General features: G+C 44.9%; 1 protein-coding gene across 1 annotated transcript in view; it reads left to right on the top strand.

The window, feature by feature from the left end:
• The first annotated feature begins 15,672 nt into the window (after positions 1–15,672).
• RNF182 (ring finger protein 182) overlaps positions 15,673–26,528 on the top strand; it is a 68,239-nt gene continuing 57,383 nt past the window's right edge. The window contains exon 1 of the mRNA XM_040353750.1: positions 15,673–15,823. The gene's annotated coding sequence lies outside the window, so the exon portion shown is untranslated. The remainder of the gene's footprint in view (positions 15,824–26,528) is intronic.

Raw genomic sequence — 26,528 nt, 5'->3', positions numbered from 1 at the left:
GACGGCCAGGTCTTCGTAGATTTGCAGTGGTCTGATACTCCTTCCATTTCAATATTATCGCTTGCACAGTGCTCCTTGGGATGTTTAAAGCTTGGGAAATCTTTTTGTATCCAAATCCGCCTTTAAACTTCTCCACAACAGTATCTCGGACCTGCCTGGTGTGTTCCTTGTTCTTCATGATGCTCTCTGCGCTTTAAACGGACCTCTGAGACTATCACAGTGCAGGTGCATTTATACGGAGACTTGATTACACACAGGTGGATTCTATTTATCATCAATAGTCATTTAGGTCAACATTGGATCATTCAGAGATCCTCACTGAACTTCTGGAGAGAGTTTGTTGCACTGAAAGTAAAGGGGCTGAATAATTTTGCACGCCCAATTTTTCCATTATGTGAGCAGGGAGGTGGAAAGTCCCAGTATGTAAGGAAGCCAGAGCAAGGACCATATATGCCCTGGGAGTACACAGAAAGGTAGCCAGCCTGAACACCCAAGATCTAGTCAAAAAAATATACAAAAGAAATGGAAAGAAACTCAAATAATAAAAGAAAAATCCCAAACAGCAATGCAGAAGGCTAATATCTAAGCATGAGCTCTCATGCTACAAGCTGGTAGTAAATACAGGTACTGAAGGCTTGGAGGGGACTTACCAACAAAGAAGAGTTGAGATAGATATTCAGATAGATATTCAGTATTCTTTTAATATTTGAGTTTCTTACTCTTCATTTTGTATACTATTTTGACTAGATCTTGGGTGTTCAGGTTGGCTACCTTTTTGTGTGCTCCCAGGGCATATGTGGTCCTTGCTCTAGATTTCCTACATACTGGGACTCTCTACCTCCCTGCTCAAATAATGGATGTTTCCTGTTTTTAATCTGCCTGTCTGTTGTATAGACACTTTTCACCTCTTTACATGACATGTATGTGAATTTTAAAGTTAGCTCTCCGCTTGGATTAGCAAAGAAAAAATTCTATGGGAAATAAATATGGGGTGTTTTTTTTTATTCCCTCTATTTATTATAAATATGTATTAGCTTGTCTATTCACATAGTTAACTAGTCTATCAAAGCTCTGATAAAGTTAATGGTGATGGTACAATAACAGGGTTAGCTATAAAAATAAACACACTGCTTAAATAAGCGAAGATCTAATTTATTTCCCAAGAAAGTATTACAGAGCATATGAAACAAAAGAGCATAAATTATGCTTTACGTAAGGTCATCCTCTGTATTCAGTAGCTTTCAGCTGGGCTCAATGGGGCAAGAAGAAGTTATTCCAGCCGGCCAGTACTTTTAAATTGCACTCAGACAACACCCACACAACACCCACTGCCAACCTATCTAGGATTCTGACAAATGAAAATCGATAAGAGGCAGTCCTTCTTAACCACATCCATACCAGCCCATTGTAAAATGACGTCCACAAAGGACCTCTAGCGATCCGGGTAGACGTCATATGACGTCCTGGGCTTTGTGGGGGGATATCTGAATGATGCCTGCAGCTAGAGGCATCATTCAGATATCCTTCTCTTCTGCCGGCAATTCTGCACAACATAAGAATGATAATAGCAGCGATTCCACCGCTAGATCGTTCTTACAGGCGGCGGGAGGGGACATCCCCCCTTCCGCCGCCATCCGGTGCTTCTCTGGGCTCTCCCGTGCCATCGGGGGCCCGGAGAACGAATCGTCCGGCGCTGGCAGGAAGCATAGAGATGACTGGTGACCAGATGACCGTCGGAGGACCCGGGCGCGATGTGATGACGTCACGGTCGGGTCCCCGTAAGTAAACAAAGCCGCAATTGCGGCTGCTAAGCAACAGTAATCATGAGATTGTGAATTTTTTTTCACCGATTTCATGCTTTCCAGCCTGGAGGAGAGATGTGCGGTCTTATTGACCCCGCATCTCTCCATAAAGAGTACCTGTCACACACATTCCTATTACAAGGGATGTTTACAAGGGATGTTCACCACCCATTTACATAAAACACGTCCCCCTCATCCTCATTTGAATTAGGCGCGCTTACGCCGGCCCCATTTACGCTACGCGCCGTAACTTAGGAGGCAAGTGCTTTGTGAATACAGCACTTGCCTCTCTGATTTACGGCAGCGTAGCGTAAATACGATACGCTACGCCGCCGTAACAATGCGCCCGGCTACCTGAATCCAGCCCCATATATTTATACTGTAAGTATTTTCATGTTTATTAACATCACACATGGAAAAAAAACTGTATTTGGTATAAAATTGGCCTCAATAAATCCCCCAAAAAATTATGGTTAATTGCTTTTTCTTCTTTTTCCACATTGAAAATCCAGCCACGTTTCAAGTTGTCCCATTTCCAATGGAAATCACATGGGTCCAAAAATAGTATCCCATTAAATTATTGAGGAAGCACAATCCATAGATCTTTCCTGCAGCAAAAATAAAAATAGCTCTCGGAGTTACGTCATGCACAGGCAGACCTCATACACCATATTGTGACTCAGTTAAAGGATACAGTGTTCTATTGCTGTATAATGATTCAAGCTGCCAAAGACATGTTAAGATGTTTCCTGCACACCAGCAGAACTTACTGCTAGCTGGATTCCAAGTCAAGTGTTCAATTCCTACAGAGCAAACCCTGACTTCATCAGTCACTTGTTAATTCATAAGGGGTTTCTAATGATATCTCCTTAGAGCAAAAACTGCATTCTTTAACCACTTGCCTTCTGGAAGATTTACCCCCTTCCTGGCCAGGCCATTTTTTGCGATACGGCACTGCGTTAATTTAACTGACATTTCCGCAGTCATGCAACCCTGTACCCAAATAAAATGTATGGCCTTTTTTCCCCACAAATAGAGCTTTTTTTGGTGGAATTTAATCACGTCTGCGTTTTTTATTTTTTGTGCTATAAAAAAAGACCGACCAAAAAAAAAAACACATGTTACTTTCTGCTATAAAACATCTAATAAAAAAAATGTAATCAAAAATCAAATTTCTTCATAAATTTAGGCCATTATGTATCCTGCTACATATTTTTGGTAAATAAAATCCCAATGCGTGTATATTAACCACCCTGAAAAAAAATATTTCCACCAAAAAACTAAAAAAAAAAAAAAAAAAAAAATCTTTTACTTACCCTAAATAGCTGTTGCTATGCAGAAGTCCCGAATCTGCCTCTTCATCTTCCGCGGTGGATTCTCTTCCTCCTCCTACACTCGGTTTCTTCTTGTGAATGGGGCGCGCTGCATTCTGGGAACTGTGTGTATCCCAGAAAGCAGCCACAGCCGGCCTCTCTGCGTTTTTTATTTTTTGCGCTTTAAACAAAATAAAAGTGTCAATTTTGAAAAAAAAGCAATATTTTTTACTTTTACCTATAATAGATATCCCCCCAAAAAATGTAAAAAAAATTATTCCTTCCTCAGTTTAGGCCGATATATATTCTTCTAAATATTTTTGGTAAAAAAATTCCAATAAGTGTATATTGATTGGTTTGCGCAAAAGTTATAGCATCTACAAAATAGTGAATAGATTTATGGAATTTTATTTTTTACTAGTAATGAAGGTGATCAGTGATTTTTTTAGTGGGACTGCGACATTGCGGTGGACAGATCAGACACTTTTGACACCTTTTGGGACCATTGACATTTATACAGAGATTAGAGCTAAAAATAGCCACTGATTTCTGTATAAATGTCACTGGCAGGGAAAGGGTTAACACTGGGGGGTGGTCAAGGGGTTAAGTGTGTTCCCTGTGAGTATTTCTAACTGTTTGGGGATGTGACTGCCTGGGAGAGGAGGCCGATCTCTGTTCCTAAAAAGTAGGAACAGGAGATCTGTCTCTCCTCCCCTGACAGAACGAAGATCTGTCTATTTACACGGACAGATCTCCGTTCTCTCTCTGTCAGGAGCGATCGCGGGTGGCCGGCGGGCATCCCGCCCACTGGCCACACGCATCGGCTCCGTCGTTGCGCCATGGGAGCGCGTGCGCGCCCCCTACAGCTTTCAAAGTGGCCAACATACAGCTACGCCGTATAACTGCGGCGGCTTGTCTTTAACAGGTTAATTGGTTTGTGCAAAAAATCTAGCATCTTTTATTCATTTTTTACTAGGAAATCGCTATCGGCGACTTGTAGCGGGACTTTAATATTGCGGAGGACATTCTGACACTGACAGACACTTTTTGGGGACCAGTGACACTAATACAGTGATCAGTGCTAAAAAAATTGCACCGTCTTTGTACTAATGACAATGATTGGGAAGGGGTTATCATCAGGGGGCGATGAAAGGGTTGCCTAGCCTGTGTTTCTGTGTACTGTGGAATGTGCTTTTACTAGGGGAAGGCATGGAACAATGTCCCTGCTTTGCAGAGACACAGGATCCATGCCTTTCTCTCCTGACAGAACGGCAATCTGCCTTGTTTACAAAGGCAGACCTCTGCTCTGCCTCTGTACCGAGTGATCGACGGGTCCAGCAGGTACCCACCGAACAGCTCCTGCTGTGTATAATCACAGCGGGAGCGAGCCTCCGGCAGCGCACATTCGCACTTGCTACCCGAAAGAGCAGAATCATGTATATATATATATATATATATATATATATATATATATATATATATATATATGTGTGTGATCCGGTGCAGAGGTGCCACCCTGTAGCAGTAAAACTCTTATAGGCAGACCTTAAGTGGTTAAAGTACACCTATCAAGACAGAGGTATAATGGCTAACATTGCTGGCCTCTTAATGAAAATTATAGCTTCCTGGCTGTGACTATCTTTAAAGTCTAATGCCGCATACACACGATCATTTTTCGGGTTGTAAAAAACGACGTTTTTCAGGCTCTAGAAAAAACTAAATTTTTTTCAACTTAATCATTAAAACGGCCTTGCCTACACACGATCGTAAAAAAAAAAATCCTCTAGCAAAGCGCGGTGACGTACAACACGTACGACGGCACTATAAAGGGGAAGTTCCATTCGGATGACGCCACCCTTTGGGCTGCTTTAGCTGATTTCGTGTTAGTAAAAGACGATTCACACTTTTCTGTCTGTTAGGCCCCGTACAGACGACCGGATCTGTCCGCTGGGATTCCAGCAGACAAATCCGGTCGTGTATACGGCCTAGCGGACATTTTTCGGCGGAGATATCTCCAGCCGACGGTTTTCAAGCGGATAAAAATTTCTTAGCATGCTAAGAAATCTATCCGCTGGAAACCTGTCCGTTGGACTGATCCGGTCGTCTGTACAGACTCACCGGATAAGTCCAAGCGATCCCCATCCCTCACATGCGTCAAAGTGTTTCGACGCATGCGTGGAAGTATTTACCTTCCAGGGTCGTGCACGTCTCCGCGTCATCGTCGCGGGGATTTTGATCTGATGGTGTGTACAGCCATCAGATCAAAATCGGGAGGAGAAATGTCCGCTGGAAACGGTCCGGCGGACTGTTTCCAACGGATATCCTCTCGTGTGTACAGGGCCTTACAGCGTGATGAATGTGCTTACTCCATTGCGAACGGTAGTTTTACCAGAACGAGCCCTCCCATCTCATAACTTGCTTCTGTATACGGCGCTATAAAAGGGAAGTTCCATTCGGATGGCGTCACCCTTGGGGCTGCTTTTGCTGATTTTGTATTAGTCAAAGTTTGGTGAGAGACGATTAGCGCTTTTCAGTCTTCGTGCTTTTCAGTCTGTTACAGCGTGACACATGTGCTATCTCCATTACGAACGCTAGTTTCACCAGAACGAGCGCTACCTGAGCATGCTCAGTTTTTTCCCATCGTTAAAGCCCACACACGACCGTTTTTCACAACATGAAGAACGACAACGTGAAAAACGATGCGAAAACATAGAGCATGTTCTAAATTTTTAATGCCCATTTTTCACGTCATGAAAAATGCTCTGGAGCCCACACACATTCGTTTTCAATGACATTTAAAAAAAATTGCTTTTTTCACATCATGAAAAACGGTCGTGTGTACGTGGCATAAGTTCACCTTTTCAGCCAGAATTTGACTTCTCATAATAAATAGAAGCCTTTTGTAATGTAATTTTTGCCCTAGCCATCCCAATGATGCTTATCACTGAGTTTTTGAAAAATGTTTTTTGCTTCCATATTAATTTTATTCAGATTGTTCAGGTGTGTCCTCCTATTACTTAGTTTTGGTAAATCTAAATGGCATTGTTTATGGCCAGCTTTCAACAAGTACAAGGAGTGGATGGGAACTCTCAGATCTCAGGCCCCGTTCACATCTTCACATAGCAGGAACTCACATTCCCGCACACGTTTTTTTGGGGCATTTTGTTGCGTTTTCTCTCATTACACATAGGGCAACCTATTCACGTGATCGCAATCGCCTCAAAGAAGCTCCAGAACTTTTTTGTGGTGCATTTTTTACCTCGCTTTTTGGTGCATTTGCATCGCATTTGTCACATGGCAAACGCATTCCTGCTACCTATGTTTGGGGTGCCCTTTTACAGTTAACAGCAATGCAAATGTGATGTGCGTTTGCAGTGTGTTTGCAAAAAATGCGGCAAAGCACGTTTTCGATGCGTTCATAAACACACAATTGTGAATGGAGCCTCATTGTTCTTGTGTAAGCTCACCAATTTCACTTTTAGGCCCCATTCACACCTAGCATAGTGGGAGCGCACATTTTTTGGCTAATTCTTTTCACGTCATGCATACGTCAGCCCAGTGATTTTAACACACATGGCAAAGTAGCTTATGGGACATTTTTGTGTGTTGCGGTTCACACATTTAATACTGCGCATTTTGCTGCATTTGCCACTTGTTTTTTCACATGGCAAAATGTGTGTTTGCTTCTGTGTTTGAGGTGGCGTTAACAATTAATGCCCAAAAGTGCAACTAGTTTATTTTAGGTATATATTGGTGGCAATACACTATACAATATCTGTACAATCTGCTTTAGGTTTACCAAAACTTTAAAGTAACACGCCATCTATCCAATTAGACAGGCCCTTGCACTACATAGTTGATGATGGTAGATTCAAATGAGATACAAAGATCTGTAAAGTTCATGCAAGCTTTACATACTTTGAGGACACATATCTCCTGTTTTCAATGTAGCACTACTCCCGGAGGAGCTGCTGGTTGTTTTGGGTGGCACATTTACCTCATGGCTCCTCCGAATTCCTAGGGGTGAATGATGTGTATTGCATTTTTTGTAGAAGTAAAGGAATGTCCACAATAGGTGCTCTTTGCTGTGCTCTTTATTACCCAGCCGGGTAAAAACAATAAACTTGTGGTGAGGAAAGTAAAGTTGAAGAAGAAAGGAGAACAGCAGATTCAGGCGTGATGGTAGGGAAACAGTCCTGCTCCCAAGCGTAACACTTCTCTGCGCCACTCCTGCCTGAGTGAGTTTAGTGTACCCGGACAGGCCTCTCTCACCGACCTGGCAGCCAGAGTATCACTTGAACAATTCATAGGATAGAGTCTCTGCCACAGACCCTCCTTGGTGAACCTCCAGGGTGACACCACTGCCACAGGCCCTCCCTGATTTGTAGTTACGGAGATAATCCTCCTTAGATGAATTACGCCTGGATCTCCTTCAACTTGTCGCCCAGGTACCGACTGACAGGTGATCAATCCTTCAGTGTCCGGCTACCTTGATACCCGGTGGTTTGTCGAGGCCCTTTTGGATCGCCAGCCTCTCAATGGCACTCCTCAGATGGACTCCCCACCGAACAGCAATACAGCTTGGGATCCTCAAAGGTGGAAACCCAGTCGCACACTGGGTCCCTGTTGCTGTTCAGATGCTCCGGGCCAACATGGTCCCGGAACCAGGAACACCGCGTGGCACGCACGCACCCCCCGGCCAGGTAGGCCATATCGCTGGGGCGCCATGATGTGGTCACCCTAAAGGTGGGTGCCACACTTGAAGAAGAAGACCCAGAACCAATGGCATCTGCCCCATAAATACCCTTCCCCAGCATGCACAGCGAGGCTAAACCCTCCTGATTGGCTGCTGAGAAAGAGCACCCAAACCTTGACTCCACTGCTGCCACCTGCAGCACCGGGATTGGAAGAACACCCCAGCGCAACAGAATAAGCCCACAGCACAGCCAAGCTGAGACCCTGTTTTGCACTTAACAATTTGGAGTTTAACTACAATCTGATCTCCCTCTAAATTTAACTAGCACCGGTACTATAAAGTACCCAGGTGCTACATCAATAATACAGCTCTATCTACAGAGGCTGTTATTTGATCGCTCAGCTTCTGCACACTCTTCCAAATAAACGATCTATGCAAGTGTTTAGTCAGAACGGAGATTACTGATTGCATTGGAAATGCATGAACCTGCAGAGGTGGGTGGGAGCATTCTCCTGGAGGGGAAGGGTAGGTGCAGGGTGTTTGTTAATGAGGTCAGTTAGTGAACTTCTTCCTGTGTCTTAGAGGTCAGCTAGTGAACTACTTTCTGTGTCTTACTGGTTTTCACAAACTAAGGGCCGTCCAGGGAATAATGTAGACGTTTTTCATAGATCAAACTGGATGCTGAGTTAAAGTGACACTAAAGGTTTGCAGATTTTTTTTCTTTTAAATAACAAACATGTCATACTTACTTACCTCCACTGTGCAGCTCGTTTTGCACAGAGTGGCCCCGAACATCATCTTCTGGGGTCCCACAGCAGCTGTCTCGGCTCCTCCCCACCTCAGATAACGCCCTCTGGGAAGCTCTCTCCCAAGGGGGTTACCTTGCTGGCGCGCTCCCGAGTCCTGTTGTTGGCGTCCATTGCCGCCGAGTACAGGATTCGGCTCCGACCCCCAGCAGCCGCATCATTGGATTTGATTGACAGCAGTGTGAGCAAATGGCTGCACTGCTATCAATCTATCCAATGAAGAGCCGAGAAGACCGGGCAAAGGAAAAGCGTGTTCGCGAAACAGGACTTTCCAGGGCTAAGGTAAGTAAAAGCATACTTCCCAACATCTCCGAGATGGGAATGAGGGACACCTACTAACAAATGTATGTAGGCATAGGACACGCCCCCTGCCACACCCCCTTAAATGAGAGTTTAACCAAAATAAAGGGTAATTAAATCCACAAGGACTTTTTTACCACTACTATTCCTTTATATTGGCTTTTAAAATTTACAAATGCAACAATTTACAATTGGGATGAAATCTTTAGCACTGGGAAACACCTTTTGAAAGATAAAAAGTGAACCTGATCCAAAAGGTAACAGATCTCCGGGTCCCAAGAACCCCAGACTTAGCCCTCCTCAACGCTACTATCCCCAGGGCTCACAAATCCTGCCGAAAATTGATCCATTTCATCTTACTGGGCACCAAGTTTACGATTGCTAAGGCTTGGAAACAGCCCAGGGTCTCCTTTATGGCTGCCAAACGTAAAATATCATGGATTATGTCTCAGGAGAAGTTGACCAGCAAATTGCTGGATTCAAAAGTTCAGTTTGAATCTACCTGGGAACCCTGGGCCCATTATATGGGTATTGCTCTTACCCCTGGAGTACAAACATAACAAACACGCTTCTTTGCTCTACATGCAGCGGATTTCCTATGGATTGGCTTCTTTCCCCTCTCCCCTCTTTCTTTTTCTTTTCTGTGTTCCCATCTTTCTTTTTCTCCCTTGTGTATTGTGACCCCATATTACAATTGATATGACGGTACGAGACTAAGTGCCTCCAGGTCCTTGGTTCACAGGTCCTCTCCTCTGTGCATAGAGACTAGGCATTTAATCAATCCTACTGTTACTGGTTCATATAGTCTACCTTTAGCGACAGCCTCAATCTGGGTTCTCGAGGTTGTTTTGCCGGGCACAGTGTGTTCCCATTCGGGATGTCGGGTGAGCCTCCCAGAATCCCAGGTTCAGGTATCCTAGTGATAATAGTTTAATATGGATATTTCAGTATCGCCTCAGTCCTCCTAGCCAGCACATTTGTTAACTGCTTCTTTTATACATGTGAAATGTTGGTTAATTTAATGCCTCGAAAGTACGCTGTATATTTTGACTGTTTTGTTATTTTAAACAAATAAAATCTTTTGAAAGTAAAAAAAAAAAAAAAAGTGCATTTTATATACAACTATATAGATCAGACCAAAATGAGGGACAAATGAGGGGGAAAGAGGGACAGAGGGTCATTGCTCCAAATCAGGGACAGTCTCTCCAAATCAGGGACAGTTGGGAGCTATGGTTAAAGGGATGGCTGGGGGGCCGGTATATGCATAGGATGCATTAAGGTGAAAAAATATGAACCTTTACAACCCCTTTAAGGGCTGGTTTAGGAAAAATAGAAAGCTTTTTCCTTTCTGCAAAAGAGGTACATTAATGCTATATTGATACATAAGTAAGGTGGAATTTTGAAAAAAAAAACTGAACTTAAGTGGTTTTAAATCTTAATGCATTCTATGCATTAAGATAAAAAGCCTTCTGTGTGCAGCACAGCCATCTGAGATTCTCCCTACCGATTGGCTGAGACATAGCAGTGGCGCATTGGAGCTGTGACTCGGTTTGGGTGCCCCCATAGCAAGCTGCTAGCTGTGGATGCACTGAACAGGAGAAAGGGGCCAGGAGCGCCGAAGAGGGAACCCAAGAATAGGAGGATCTGGGCTGCTCTCTGCAAATCCACTGCAACAGAGCTGCTAAGTATAACATGTTTGTTATTTTTCATAGAAAACGATACCCAAGAACTTTCACTCTATAACAGGACCTTCCGTCTAGTCCTGTACCAGTGGAACCCCGAAAACGTGAAAAACATACTGAATGGTGGCCAACCGAATTAGACAAGAACAATCGTCCAGCGGGCCTATAACCAAAAAATCATCCAAATAGTGCAAAACCGAGCAAAGGCCCGACAAATCCCTGACCACCTATACCAGAAAAGAACTGAACAACTGAAAACAAGAACAGGAGATAGCGCAACCCATAGGCAGGCACCTATGAACGAAATACTCCCCTTCCCAACTACACCCCAACAAACGCACGCTATCCAGATGACCCAGCAACAAGCGAAAGGCCGATTCAATGCTGGTCTTTTAGATAAGCGCCCCCTTACCAAACCGCTGCACCCACTGTACCACCTCATCAAAAGAGGCATAGGACACAGAGCAAAGTGCAGGATCAATTGCATCATTCACCGATGCCCGAACTGCTCATCGTAGCGCAGCCACGCTACCCCCCCTATACACCCTCTGGGCCTCACTAATGGAATCGAGATTGCAGAATAGGGCTTAACAATTGTCTGGAGCCTTTTTCCCGATAACACTAGGCAAAATGTTAAAAGCCTGCATCCAGTTCGCAAATGTGTGCGGGATAAACCGATAACGCCGTTTCTCCTCTTCTTCCTTTTTGCTCTCGTTCGGCTTAACCATATCCAGATTAAACTTCTCAAGCGTCAGCATCGAGAAGATCTCCATGTAGTCACCCTTCCAAATCTTCTCCCTCATCCCGCTTTTAGGTGAGCACCCAGGGGGCCCTCGTAACAAACATAGATCTCACAGCGAGCTGCGTCCACCAGTCGAATCCAATCTGCGTTTAGCAACCCTGCAGCGGCGCCCCCACCTGTCCTCACCTTGGAAGCTCCAGACACTTCTGGGGGAGTAGCTCACAACCCTGTACTTACCTGTGAAGCTTTTGTTACCGCCGGGGGGTGGCTACCCCCCCTTACTCACCTGTGGGGCCCCCACAACCGCCGGTGGAGCTGCAGCTATCCCAGTTGCTGCCGAAGGCAACAGTTGACCCACCGTAGCCGCTAGTGTGACAGCCGGCGAAGAGAAGGCGACAGGTCGCGCATCCCCCCCGACCACACATGCCGCTGCTGGCAAGATTGTGTCAGTGACAGGCGCTGCTGCAACACCCCTGCTCACCAAATCTCTGCAACCCGCTAACAACGACACCACTAAATGCTGCAGCAACACCTCCCCGGACCCCGGGACACTTCCCACACCCGAAGACCCTACCCCCTCACCCGTTGCCAAAACCGGTGCCGTTCCTGGCCCATCCCTACCCGCAACCCCAGAGGAGATGACGGCAGGGGGGGAGGGGACACAGACAACATGGACACAGGAGCAGATAAAGGCAAAGGAAAAGAAGAGGGCTTACCAGGCTGCCCAGGGGAAACCGACTGACGTGCTGCCACTCCAGATCCCTGTAAAGGCCCCAACAAGTCCATCGCCATTCCTGGCACATTCGAGTCCGAATCGGACAGCTCACCCTCTAAACGCTGGTCCTCCTGTCCAGCAGGGGACGCTTTGGAATCCGAAGGGGCTGGGTGTCCACAGGCGACATCATCATCAGGGGCGCGCCGAACCATGCGGCTCTCCACCACCGACCTCCCATGTAGGGCCCTTTGCTTGCCAGCAGATGTCGCTCTGGCACCGACGCCGTCACCACCTGGACTTCTGCTTTTTCCCTAGATGGCCACGGCAGTCCTTCCCCGCTGGGCTGTGCCATGCAAGGCCCCGCACTCGCCGCTGCCAAATCCTGGTCCATGCCACAGCAGGCCTGGAGGGGGAAGGGGACACCACCCTCCTGGCCGGGTACCGCCTGTGACGGGGATTCATCCCAACCCCCGCGGCCGGAGAAGGGGTATGGCGCTTGGCCACCGGCTCCCTGAACGGCGGCTCACCCTGGGAGATGGCTCAGGGCTTTATCACACCAGAGGCCGCAACCTCCGCGCGCGCGGTGTGGGGGGCGGATCCGACATACTCTTCCCCGACAGCAGCTCAGATAGCTGTGCAGCAAACCATTTGGCCTGTCTACCACGACCGTGGAGCTGCTCGAGGATGCAATCTAGCTTCTCCATGAAGAGAATCACTAAGCTTTTGTGTTACCTCTTCCACGATTTGCGCCCCAAATGATAAGTCCCACCCCCCTCCCTTGCCTCATACACTAAAAAGACTCCAGGCACCGCCCTGAGTCCCCCAGCTATCCATCCCACTTCCTGCCCCACTACTTCCTGGTGCATCTAAAACAATGTCCCCCCAGTCATGCAGCCCCTCCACCAAAGTTCCTTCTATTCTGCGGCTGATCTGTCTGTTCAATCTCATCAGTACCTGCCCTCATGGAGCTTACAATCTAAGCAAATATTTCCTGAAATTTCTGTTTTACATTTAAATTTATTTGCTGAAAGCATAACTCCACTTTTGTTGAGATAAAAACATTCCCCTCTCTGTGATCTATGTACATTGCAAGGAGTATAACAAACTTTGTTGTAGATTCCTACCTTTTGTTATTCTGAAGAAATCCATGTGTGTTTGTCTGTGGCTCTGTTCCGAGTGGGTCTAATGGGAGTGGTTTCATAATTATCTGTCGGGTGTGGGAGCAGCAGGGCACTAACGAGGAAATCTGCTGGGCCCGCATCCCTTTAGACAGGTTCCAATTGAAAGTATCTCTCCAAAAATGAAATTTTTGTTGCAGGGGATGCCTGAAATCTGACTTGTATCTTAGTGCAGATTTCTGGGAAAATTGGTGAGCCAATCACACAAGCACTCTGGGGAGTGGTCAGTACACATTTTGTGTACAGAGCAACTCCAGGTAGCCATAGTGCAATGCATTCTCAGAAAATTACAGAGCTGCAGATTGAAAAGGAAAGGTAATTTTTTAGTAACATTCAATTACAATATGATTAGTGTTGCAATTATATGCGCTATGTTATTTTTTCTTGTCTTATTTGTTATTTTTTTCCCCCACAAAAGTGGAATTACCCTTGAAATATTATGTGTAATAACGAGGTTATCTACCATAGCCAGGGCCGGCCCTATGATGGGACCGGGTGGTACCATGGGTACCAGGCAGCACTTTTAGGGGGGCAGCATACTGATGCCCGCCAGCCCGTTCCGCCAGCTCCGCTACCCAAATAAAATTGATGTCCTTTTTTTCCCCACAAATATAGCTTTCTTTTGGTGATATTTGATCACCTCTGCGGTTTTTATTTTTTGTGCTATAAATATATATATTTTTTAACTTTTTGCTATAATAAATATCCCCAAAATTTAGAAAAATAAACTATTTTCTTCAGTTAAGGCCAATATGTATTCTTCTACATACCAAAAAAAAAAAAACACAATTAGCGTACATTGATTAGTTTGCGCAAAAGACATTGTGGCTGCCGGCAATTCACAGGTCCCTTTATACTCCTGGATACATGTATAGAGCCATGGCAGGTCCTTTCATACGCCTATATGCATGTATAGAGCCATGACAGGCCCTCTTTATACATCTATAGAGCCATGACAGGCCCTCGTTATACTCCTTTATACATGTATAGAGCCATGACAGGCCCTCTTTATACTCCTATATACATTTATAGAGCCATGGCAGGTCCTCGTTATATTCCTTTACATGTAAAGAGTCTCGACAGGCCCTCTATATACATGTATAGAGCCATAACAGGTCCTCTTTATACTTCTTTATATATGTATAGAGCCATGACAGGTTCTCTTTATACATCTATAGAGCCATGACAGGCCCTCGTTATACTCCTTTATACATGTATAGAGCCATGTCAAGTACTCTTTATAGTCCTATATACATTTATAGAGGCATGACAGGTCCTCTTGATATTCCTTTACATGTAAAGAGTAATGACAGGTCCTCTATATACATGTATAGAGCCATGACAGGTCCCCTTTATACTCCTATACATGTATAGAGCAATGACAGGTCCTCTTTATACTCCTTTATACATGTATAGAGCCATGACGGGTCCCCTTTAGTTATCATGATATAAAATAATGAATGTGGGGGCCTTTTGGTTGGCGTGATTTTTTTTCTGGGGGGGGGCAGCGTTTCATGGGAATGAATACAGAAATCTTTAACCTTCTATAAATAAATACTATGAAACCAGAAATTATCATTTTGATAAAATATTTTATTTGTTGGAAATAATTGGCCGTAGCTCTTTCATTGTTGGTATTTATAATAAACGTATTATCACCAAAACATTACTTGCCAATACTCTTACTTATTCCCATAAATTAGTTTAGCCCTTACAGCTCAAACTATATACCATAAACTTACACACAAATATCCCCTTCTTAGGAAGGGACATAAACAACCACACAACTTAGAGCTACGACAAAGGGAGGGAGGGAGGGCGTGTCTTCTGAGATGTCACCGCCGCTCTGCTAACGGTTTCTAGATGTCCACTTGTATTTATAGGCTCTCCAGGCTTAACAACTGACCAAGGGCTCGTGCTTATTTACTGACCAATCATCTTATTGCCTTATTAACCAATCCTATATAACAATCTATCTTATAATTTTTTTTTTTTTTTTTTTTTTTTAATTAACTTTATTACCTGATTCTGTCTCATTCCCATATTGATGGGAAACTAATTGTTTCCCCTCTCCCATTCTTGGTCCCAGGCAGCACAATGTCTTGGGCCGGCACTGACCATAGCGGCATGACAAACACATGGCCAATGCAAAATTTTTCTAAAACTTTGGAGTATCAGCGTCACTTCATGCTATAAATCACTTAGCATATAAGATGCAACCTAGCTTTTATTGGCAGAAAGAACCTAGCTTGTATTGCCAATGAGTCCTATATCTGGCATCATCATGCAGAAGTTGTGCAGGTTGGGACCAATGAGTGCTGTATCTATGATGCTAGCTCCTCCTGCAGCCTCCAATCCTTACTCAATGGGAATTCTTGAATGAAATCAGGAGGGGGGCAAAGCTGCTGTACCAGCTCAGAGCAGCAGAGAGAGTGAGTCTTTAGGCGGTCTGTTGCTATAGTGACAGGAGCTGCCCAGTCTGCTATGTAGTACTAACAAAGCTTCACTTCTCAGATGCTGATGGGGACAACACAGGGAGAAAAGGAGGAGCAGAGGCATCTGTGTGCAATTATCCTGCCGCTGCCCCAGGTAAAATAACCTTTTATGTTAATACCTGTGGCTTTTTTTTTTCTAAGTGCGCTCTACGGTGGTACCTCATTACCACTGCATACCGGCTACATGTAAGTGGTTGCCTGTCAATACAAGCTTTGTCATTGCCAGCATCTATTGCTGCAGACCTGGTATGCATTAGGAAGAGAGGACAGCTCAGTGCAAGCAGGTTTGTGAAACAGATCAGGAAGACAACAGATGGAACTGTCACCTTCTATAGTACACAAACATGAATCCGACAGGAAATATTGATCAGTTTAGTCTTGAATTTGCATTAGCTGGGGCTATGCTGTAGGAAAGCTATCCAGGTGTAAGTGTTGAATATGCAACAACTAGGACTGTATACTGCAGGAAGCTGTAATGGCATTAGCATTGTGTAGAGATGGTTATTACTTGTGCTCCTGGGATGTAAGCTGTTTATGGAAATTGGAATTTAGAAAAGACTCCTTTTAAAGGCTCTTAGTGTTACCTTGAACAAAGGAAGCTCTGTATGCTCACTGCTGCCACACTCCCTGAATGATTATTGTATTCATTATGATGGGCACAAAGGAAGGTTTATATGAATTGCAATGTCAGATCTATTTCACTATGCCTGTGCAATAAACCAAACAGAAAGTCATACTAGGCATTGTTCTGTGTCTGTAAATGTAATGATCTGTCAGAAGGATCCTCCTGTTTGTTGAGATAAGGAAGGAGACTTGTGGTCTTGTGTGGTGCTGAAAGGAAAGCATATCATTGCAATGTATGCAAAAAGGTATATTGACCTGTTCGGAGAAAACCACCAAGGCAGCTGTCGGCGACCGGTCCTTCTTAAAATGCTAAATGCCTGGCTGTCATGCTGACCCTCTGCATTCAATGACCCAAAAGTTTGCAGATGTTTCTTCAACTTCTGACCTGCAGATCGGTCCATTTCGAAGGGTCAGCATAGCAATAAGTCAAATAGCATTTTCAAATTGAGGTCAGCAATGGCAGCCCTGTACTTGTAATAGGTTTCCTTTAAAGTTTAAAGCTTCTTATTATACAGAGTAATAATGATGAGAATGATTTTATATCAATTTTATGGTCATCGGGTAAGTGAACTCAACTTGTTTTATATGACTTGCTGGACTTTATCATGATTTATAAGAATCATTTTGCTAACGTGCTAAAAGTAACTGAGAAGGCTGATATAAATGAGATTTGTCTTCCTTGTCAGGTGCAATTACCAGCAATGTTTTATGCATTGGCGTGCGCACAGGGTGTGCCAGGTGTGCCCAGGCACACCCTAATCACTAAACACCCTAATCACCCTGAGCAGCACAGATTCCCCCCTACTGCCCTGGCTCCCATCTTTCCCCCCCGCAGCTCTGCCAGCTTCCCTCCTCTCCTATTGGCTGTTGCTGCTGGGATATTTTAAGAGTGGGGAGGGGGCCAGTAAATATGTAATTTACCGGCCCCTTCCCTTTCTGAATGAACATTGTGAGTGATCGTAGGGTGTGTTTGGGCTTTGGGGTGCACACCCTAATGAATTAGGCTGCGTACACCTATGGTTTTATGTTGATTGTAAGCTCTAATGAGCAGGGCCCTCTGATTCCTCCTGTATTAAATTGTATTGTAACTGTACTGTCTGCCCTCATGTTGTAAAGTGCTGCGCAAACGGTTGGCACTATATAAATCCTGTAAAATAATAATAATCTTGAAGAAAAATCAAATGGCAATATATAAATCCTGTATAATAATAATAATCTTGAAGAGAAATCAAATGGCAATATATAAAACCTGTATAATAATAATAATCTTGAAGAAAAATCAAATGGCAATATATAAAACCTGTATAATAATAATAATCTTGAAGAAAAATCAAATGGCAATAAAATGACAACTATGTGAATCTCAATTTATTATGATTAGTTATGATTTTTAGCAGCTAGTAGTTGTGATTTTGGGCAGCACAGTGGTGTAGTGGGTAGCACTCTCACCTAGCAGTTAAAAGGGTCGCTGGTTTGAATCCATGACACTACCTGCCTGGAGTTGGCATGTTCTCCCTGTGCCTGCGTGGGTTTCCTCCGGGTACATCGGTTTCCTCCCACACTCCAAAGACATGCTGATAGGTTAATTGGCTTTTGTCTAAATTGGCCCTAGCATATGAATGTGCGTTAGGGACCTTAGATTGTAAGCTCCATGAGGGTAGGGACTGATGTGAATGTACAATGTATATGTAAAGCGCTGAGTAAATTGACAGAGCTATATAAGTACCTATATATTAGGATATGAAAAAGGTGTCTTACTTTATTCCTGTCAAGAGCTGCAATTTTTTTTAATACATCTTCCATTTCTCTCACTGTAGTAAAGTAATAAAAGAAAGCATCTGTGATGTAGAGTGCATTTGCTGTTTGCAGTGCTTTCCCTCAATAACCCTGAAATCTCATTTTCTAAGAGTATAAGGTCAGGATGACATTTGCTGCTGTTTTCTTACAAGGAGCAGAGGGAATTAGCAAGTGAAAAAAACAACCACATCTGTGATAGTCCCTATATAGAGCAAGTCTCCTAACATCTTGTTGTGTAAATGAAGTCTCTACAGGTTAGATGAGAATTTTGCTTGGATACAGATGCAACACACAGTATCGTAACACACCGAGGTGTGATGTGTTACTCCTGCTGTGCATAATCAATCCTCAACACTTTTTTTCCATTTACCGAAATGGGAATCAGAAAGTGTCAAACATTGAAGCATAGGGAGAGAACAAGGCGCAGGAAATATGGGGGCACTACATTGCAACAGTAAACAGAAAAATTCATTTCCAGCACATGAAAGGTCTTTTGCCAGCTAAATCTGATAATTAAAATATATGTAAATCCCCACCAAACTATCTTATACTCTTTAACATGTTAAAGTGCAACGTCACTATACCTAGCTAAAACACATGTTTAGCCAGTTAACAATTGTCCCTGTCTGAGAATAAAAAAATACATACCCCTGTCTTGCTTGCTGCTGAAGTTCTCCATGCATCCCTCTCCTAGCACGTCGCCATCTTAAAATTTCTGTGCGCACAAGCGTGAGTGTGCTGCAGATCTGTGCCAGAAATTTTTGAACCTGGCAAAGGCCTGTGGGGTGTTTGTGCCTACGCGTGGCATTTCACGCATATGCAGACACAACGCAGGTCTGCCATGTATTTGGGACCTGGTAGACCTGCAGCGCGTTGACGATATCGCAAGATCCCACAAGTCATCCAGGTCCCATGATGCTTTGTCACCATGGGAAACTAGGGTTGCCACCTGTCCAGGATTCACCCGGACAGTTCGGGTGTGGCTGGATTATAGCTTCCTAGGAGGGTTGCTGGTTGCAGTTGTCTAAGCTGAGAGTGTCTATTACACTCTCTTTCATACTGTCCAAAGCCAGCACTAACAATCCCCCCCCACACACACACTTTCCTGGGATGTGTAAAGTGGGCATCCCAGGAGGCAGCGTGAATGGGGGGGGGGGGGGCGGCAATGTTTACATCATCCTCGCCCAGGTGAGGAATAAGAAGGAAATAGCAGAACTTAACTAAAATAAAGGTATTTAGACAGCCAAACTGGAAAAAAATATCTACTATTGTGTAAGAGGAAGGTGGTTGGACCAAACATATCAGAGAAAGTCAATTTTCAAGTGAAGGTCTGCTTTAATGTTAAGTGTAATTTTCAATGTTATGTAGGGCCTGTTTACTTTATGGTACTGGTGCTAGTTACATTTAGAGGTAGATCAGAGTGTAGTTAAACTCTGATCCATATTGTTAAGTGCAAAACAGGGTCTCTGTCTCAGCTTGGCTCTGCTGTGGGCTATTCTGTTGCGCTGGGGTGTTCTTTCAACCCCGGTGCTGCAGGTGGCAGCAGTGGAGTCAAGGTTTGGGTGCTCTTTCCCAGCAGCCAATCAGGAGGGTTTGACCTCGCTGTGCATGCTGGGGAGGGGTATTTATGAGGCAGATGCCATTGGTTCTTTAGGGTGACCACATCACGGCGCCCCAGCGTTATGGCCTACCTGGCCAGGGCGTGCGTTCCACGCGGTGTTCCTGGTTCTGGGACCATGTTGGCCCGGAGCATCTGAACAGCGACGGGGACCCAGTGAGCGACTGGGTTCCCACCTTTGAGGATCCCAAGCTGTATTGCTGTTCGGTGGGGAGTCCGTCTGAGGAGCACCATTGAGAGGCTGGCGATCCAAAAGTGCCTCGACAAACCACCGGGGATCGAGGTAGCCAGACACTGAGGGATTGATCACCTGTCAGTCGGTACCTGGGCAACAAGTTGAAGGAGATCCAGGCGTAACTCATCTAAGGAGGATTATCTCTACGTGATTACAATCCAGGGAGTGCCTGTGGCAGAGGTGTCTTTCTGAGGCTCACCAAGGAGGGTCTGTGGCAGAGACTTTTTCCTCAAGTTCAAGTTCACCAAGGAGGGTCTGTGGCAGAGACTTTATCCTACAATTGTCCGAGTGATACTCCGGCTGCCAGGTCAGTGAGAGAGGCCTGTCCGGGTACACTAAACTCACTCAGGCAGGAGTGGCACAGAGAAGTGTTAAGCTTGGGAGCAGGACTGTTTCCCTATCATTACGCCTAAATCTGCTGTTCTCCTATCTTCTTCAGCTTTACTTTCCTCACCACAAGTTATTGTTTTTACCCGGCTGGGTAATAAAGAGCACAGCAAAGAGCACCTGTTGCGGACATTCCTTTACTTCTACCTAATGCAATACGCATCATTCACCCCTAGGAATTTGGGGGAGCCATGAGGTAAATGTGCCACCCGAAACAACCAGCAGCTCCTCCGGGGGTAATGCTACAGTTATAAAATAGAATAATAAAAGCTTTCAATAAAATAATACTTGGTGATCCTGTCAAGTCCTTGTTCAGATACTTCCTGCACAAGGAAGTGACAACAGTCCAACTTCCTGAACAAGGAAGTTACAACAGCCTGCCCCATCTCCCAAGTGTGTTCCTATGTTGTCACTGTGGGGGTTGATTTACTAAAACTGGAGAGTGCAGCTCTGCATAGAAACCAATCAGCTTCCAGGTTTTATTGTCAGAGCTTAATTGAACAAGATGAAGTTAGAAGCTGATTGGCTACCATGCACAGCTGCAACAGATTCTGAGTGCTCCAGTTTTAGTAAATCTCCCCCAGAGTCACAAGCTCTCCTAATGGAGACTAAAAGCAGTCATACTGACATACAGTATATTGCACAGGCATATTTCTATATCTGTCATCATCAGAAAACCTGCTCTGAGAAATGCCATGCAGATGTCAGTTGAGTGCATATGGATAGTAAACTATTGCAAGGAGGTTGCAGGAGATCAGCAGCACTGAGTTACTACATGCAATTTACTTAGTATCCGGAAATGATTCCAGATAGCTGCACTTCCAATAATCATTTTTATTGACGCTTCATATGAAAAGTGATTGACAGATGGAGAAGGGGACAAAGATGTAGACACGTTTCGTAGAAATGTTAGCCACCTGGAATCATTTACACAGCATGCAAGCTGGGCTACACCTGACTAGTGTGTGTGTGTGGGGATTAACTAGAGACTAAAGCCTCATACACACGATCGGATTATCCAACGGGAATTGTGTGATGACAGCCTGTTGTCAGAAAATCCACACGTTTGTACGCTCCATCGGACAATTGTCTGATTTTCCATGGACAAATATGGGATAGCATGCTTTAAAATTGTCCATCAACAATTGTGTGTTGTCAGATTTTCCGATCGTGTGTACACAAGTTCGTCGGACACAACTCCAAAGTACAAACACGTGTAGCGCTACCCCCTCAGGAGCCGCTGGTTGTTTTTGGGATCTACTATCTCTTTTACTTGGCTCACCCCTATTTAACTGGCTTGAACCCTCCCTTGACACATCAGAAGTCTGGTGGGAATATTGTGACCTCTGCTGGGCTGGGGTCACAATAGCAGCCATGCAATATTCAATGACAATGTAACAGTAATATTACCTGCTTTACGGATGGTCCCTCCAGACGAGAAAATACACTTCACACAGTAGTATATTTAAACCAAAAGAATGAGTTTACTTTATATGAACTCAAAGAAGACAAGCATACGTTTAAATCATAAATGAGCAACTGTCACACACTAACACAATATGATTTCGCAAGGGCCCTTGCGGGAATCAGTAATAACAGTAATGAAAAGATCTAAGCTAGGGATGGTGCCATTTATCCAAACTAAACAGGCAGTCTATGCTCGCGAGCTCCGTCTAGCGAGCGATCCTGCAGGACAGCTAAAGACCATGTTGCGGCCGGTTGGTGCACGTTAGTTTTGTAATCCGTAAACGGTAAACGATAAAAAGAAAGAAGGTAGTTAAACAAAGTATCCTGAACAGCAACGTTGATGAACTGATCACTCGTCAGCGTCAGTCACTTCTGTATAATGGGCTAGATTCAGGTACGAGATACGACGGCGTATCTCCAGATACGCCGTCGTATCTCTGAGTTGTGGCGTCGTATCTATGCGACTGATTCATAGAATCAGTTACGCATAGATTTCCCTAAGATCCGACCGACGTAAGTGTCTTACACCATCGTATCTGAGGCTGCATATTTACGCTGGCCACTAGGTGGCGCTTCCGTATACTTACGCGAGGAATATGCAAATTAGGTAGTTACGCCGATTCAGAAACGTACGTCCGCCCGGCGCAATTTTTTACGCCGTTTACGTTAGGCTTTTTCCGGCGTAAAATTACCCCGGCTATATGAGGCGTATCCTATGTTAAGTATGGACGTCGTTCCCGCAACAAATTTTGAAAATTTTATGTCGTTTGCGTTAGTCGTTCGCGAATAGGGCTGGACATAATTTACTTTCACGTCGAAAGCAATGACGATTTGCGGCGGAATTTCGAGCATGCGCCGTTCGTAAAAAATGTAAAATACGCAGGGTCACCATTCATTTAAATAAAACACTCCCACATCATCCCCATTTGAATTAGGCTGGCTTACGCCGGCCCACATACGTTACGCCGCCGTAACTTAGGGCGCAAGTTCTTTCTGAATACGGAACTTGCGCCCTAATTTACGACGGCTTAACGTATCTGAGATACGTTACGCCCGCAGAAATATACGCTTATCTTTCTGAATCTAGCCCAATGACTATAAAGTTAAGGGGCCTCTAAGTATTAGCTGGAGGCCAACACGGGTCTCCGGCCTGTAGGGTGGCACTAGGTTAACTGTCTAAAGGAAGAGTTTGAAGCTGAGCGTGTGCTCTCTCACCCGACAGGCCGATCCGCCTGAGTTCTCCTCAGAAGGCGCGTTGATAAATCACTGCTCCACAGCTCAAGGATCCCGGACGAGGGTTCTCCACTGTTTCAGTTGTCAGCTGGGTCGTCTCTCCGATCCCCTGGAAAACGGGCTGGATACTGGAGTCTTGCTTCCTTCTGGATGGCTGGTCTCTCGGTGGACGTAGGCCCAGGCTTCAGGCCTAGCAGCACGGCTGTGCTGTCCTCGGCAGCTCTGCAGAGGTGAAGATGCTGGTCCAGAGAGAGCGAGAGCAGCCACCCTTTCCTTAAGTAACCTCCCCCATAAGTCTGTGCGGAGGTGTCACATGTTCAAATGATGCAAGGCATTGTGGGAAGCGCAGTCTGTTTCTCCTAAGAGTCAATAGAGTCCATATCTCCTGCTACTTGAAGTCCCAGAATGCATAACTTTCTTAAAGGTATCTTACATATTTACAAGCGTGAGCAAAGTTCCGGTGGGGATGGCCTGTCATTAGACTCTGACAGGGTGACCCCGCTACACATGCATGCTCGGAAGCAATGCTAACCATAACACAACATTAGCAGAAGTTGCCCAAAGGGTGGCGCTAAAGAGCTGAAAAAATTTGTAGTTTTGTGTTTGTTGGCCGACAATTCTTTGCCGTTTGTATGCAATACAAGTTCATGGCCAACGCCCTTTGGACAAAAGTCCTACGCTTTGTGCGCGGAAAATCTGATCGTGTGTATGAGGCTTAACTCACCTGGAGAGTCTTTTTTTGTGCAATTTAGTTAGTGTTTCTATCTACTTTAACATTATAATTTTATTTTACAGTATTGCTACAGTCTTATTCAATTCCAAGAAAATAGGGTGTTGGGTCCAAAGCTAAAATGGCCTGAACTTTCTAAGGGAGAGTTTATACCAAAATGTTTGTGCCCAGTTAGCAAGGAACCACTAGTTAAAGCTTACAAGCTTGTTGCATACTGACAAGGTGCTGCAACAAGAAAAAATTCTAAAGCCTTGTACACACGACCGGTTTTCCCGGCAGGAAAACTGCCAGAAGAGCCTTTGGCCGGGAATCCCGGCCGTGTGTATGCTCCCTAGTAGTTTGCCCGGGAAAAATAGAGAACCTGCTCTCTATTTTCCCGTTGGGATTCCCGGCAGAGTGTTTCCTGCCAAGAAAACCAGTCGTCTGTATGCTTACCTGTTCCATGCTAAACCCACGCATGCTCGATAAGCGTTCGACACATGCGCGGTAGCATACAAGTTTAGTGTGGAGTGTAGCAAGATGGCAGCGATGGCATCGAATGCGACGGTTCTTTTGAATGCCCGTATGTATGCACGGCAAGCTTGCCAGGAATCCCGTCAGGAAAACCAACGTTTTTTTCCTGACAGGATTGCTGGCTGTGTGTATAGGGCTTGATTAATGAAATCATACCACAGCAGGCTGCATAAGGATAGGGAATGAACACCTCCTCCACTTACGTTACTCTCGTGACGATTACATTAAGGCCCCTTTCACGCGTATACGACTTGTCCCACGATTTGTGATGGCAAAGTAGCATGACACGTCGTTTCCCATGATTTCCAATAACAACCATTCATATTAGTACGACTTCAAGTCGTTCCAACTTCAAAGTAGTCCCTGCACTACTTTGGTCCGATTTTGATGCCTTTTACACAGGCATTCCCTGAAATTGAGGCAAAATCGTGTGACTTTGAAGTCGCACAAGTGTGAAAGGGGCCTTAAAGTAAAAATAATGGTTTTGTACAGTTTAGTAGGGTTAGACCCTTTGCCAAGTTTTTATTGCAGTCTGTGTCTCAGCTGCAAATAAAGCCTCCCCCTCTGTTTGTCCAGGTGATCACTGAGAAAAAAAGTGACTGGAAATCCTAAATTTTAGAGTTGTCACGAAGGCAAGAGGTGGGGGGAAGGAATCTTTCAATCAGGATGAAATCCTAATGGCAGTTGTCTTATGCCTAGTACACACCATTTGTTTTTTGGGCTGAACGGAAAAAAAACAGACAGGTCAGATCTGAACCTCTGTACTAACAATCCAATGTTAGTACAACTATCTCCCCCGCTGAGCTATTGTGTTCTGACAGGGGATTGCACTGATGAGCACTGATAGGAGGCACTAATGGGAACTGATAGGCCGCACTGATGAGCACTGATAGGCTGCATTAATAAGAGCCACTAATGTGCACTGATAGGCTGCACTGATAAGCACGGGTGGGCATTGATTAGCATTAATAGTCAGAATTCATAGGCTGCACTGATGGGCACTGATGAACACTGATAGGCAACACTGGTGAGCACTGAAAGGTGGCACTGATAGGCAGCTTTGATGAGCACTGATAGGCTGCAATGATGAGCACTGATAGGCAGCACTGATGGGCACTGATTGATACTGATAGGTGGCATTGATGAGCACGGATAGGTGGTACTGATGGGTGCTGATAGGCAGCATTGATGAATACTGATAGATGCTGATAGACAGCATTGATGAGCACTGATGGATAGCACTGATGGGCAGCATTGAAGAGCACTGATAGGTGGCACTGATGGATACTGTTAGGTGGCATTGATAAGCACTGATAGGTGATAGGCAGAATTAATGGGCTAATAGGTAACACTTGTAGGTGGAATTGATGGGCACTGATAGGCCGCATTGATGAGCATTGATAGGCTGCACTAATAGGAGGCGCTAATGTCCACTGATAGGCTGCACTTATGAGCACTGGTGGGCATTGATGAGCACTAATAGTCAGAACTCATAGGCAGCACTGATAGACAGCATTGACGGGCACTGATAGGTGGCACAGATGATTGGGGCACTGATTATCAGTGTAAACAATTTATTGACATTCTTGACGGTTAACAGCAGTGATTTCCTCACAGACACAGCGTGGGAGGAAAGGGCGGCAAGTCTGTTTACATGTGATCAGTTGATGGTAAAGAGCCGCTGTGATTGCACTGAATGCACGTCCCAGGGGGCACGCGGGACGCAGGGTTCTGGGAGGATGTCCATGGACACTTTCCTAAATTGGAAGCCCGAGGCTCGAATGAAGGGGAAGGGGGGGCAGGGGGCCCATCATGGTTTCTTGCACTGGTGTCCTGAAGGTTCTAGTTACGCCTCTGCCTGCCCCTCCCCGCTGGAAGAACACAATAGCTTGGCGGGAGGGATTTTCCCATCAACACTGACTATGTTAATGGGGGAATGAAGCGATTTTCTTTCCTGCAACCTGTGGTTGTCTAAAGGATTTTGGGTCTGCTGTTTAATTCTCTGAGAAGAGACGAGGGCAAGCAGTTGCATTTGGAGAAAGGGGGGAATTTCTCTTCCACATTGACCCCCAAAAAACTGGAGGACTAGTGGATACTCTTAAGTGGGGTACACACTATAAGAAAATCGGCCGAACAATCGTCTGATTTTCCTTGTTGTTTCACAGCAAGTCTGAACTGAGAAAATAAATAATGTA

This window comes from Rana temporaria, chromosome 5 (assembly GCF_905171775.1).
Source record: "Rana temporaria chromosome 5, aRanTem1.1, whole genome shotgun sequence".
Taxonomy (NCBI): Eukaryota; Metazoa; Chordata; class Amphibia; order Anura; family Ranidae; genus Rana; species Rana temporaria.
This window is presented reverse-complemented; position numbering and strand designations above follow the sequence as displayed.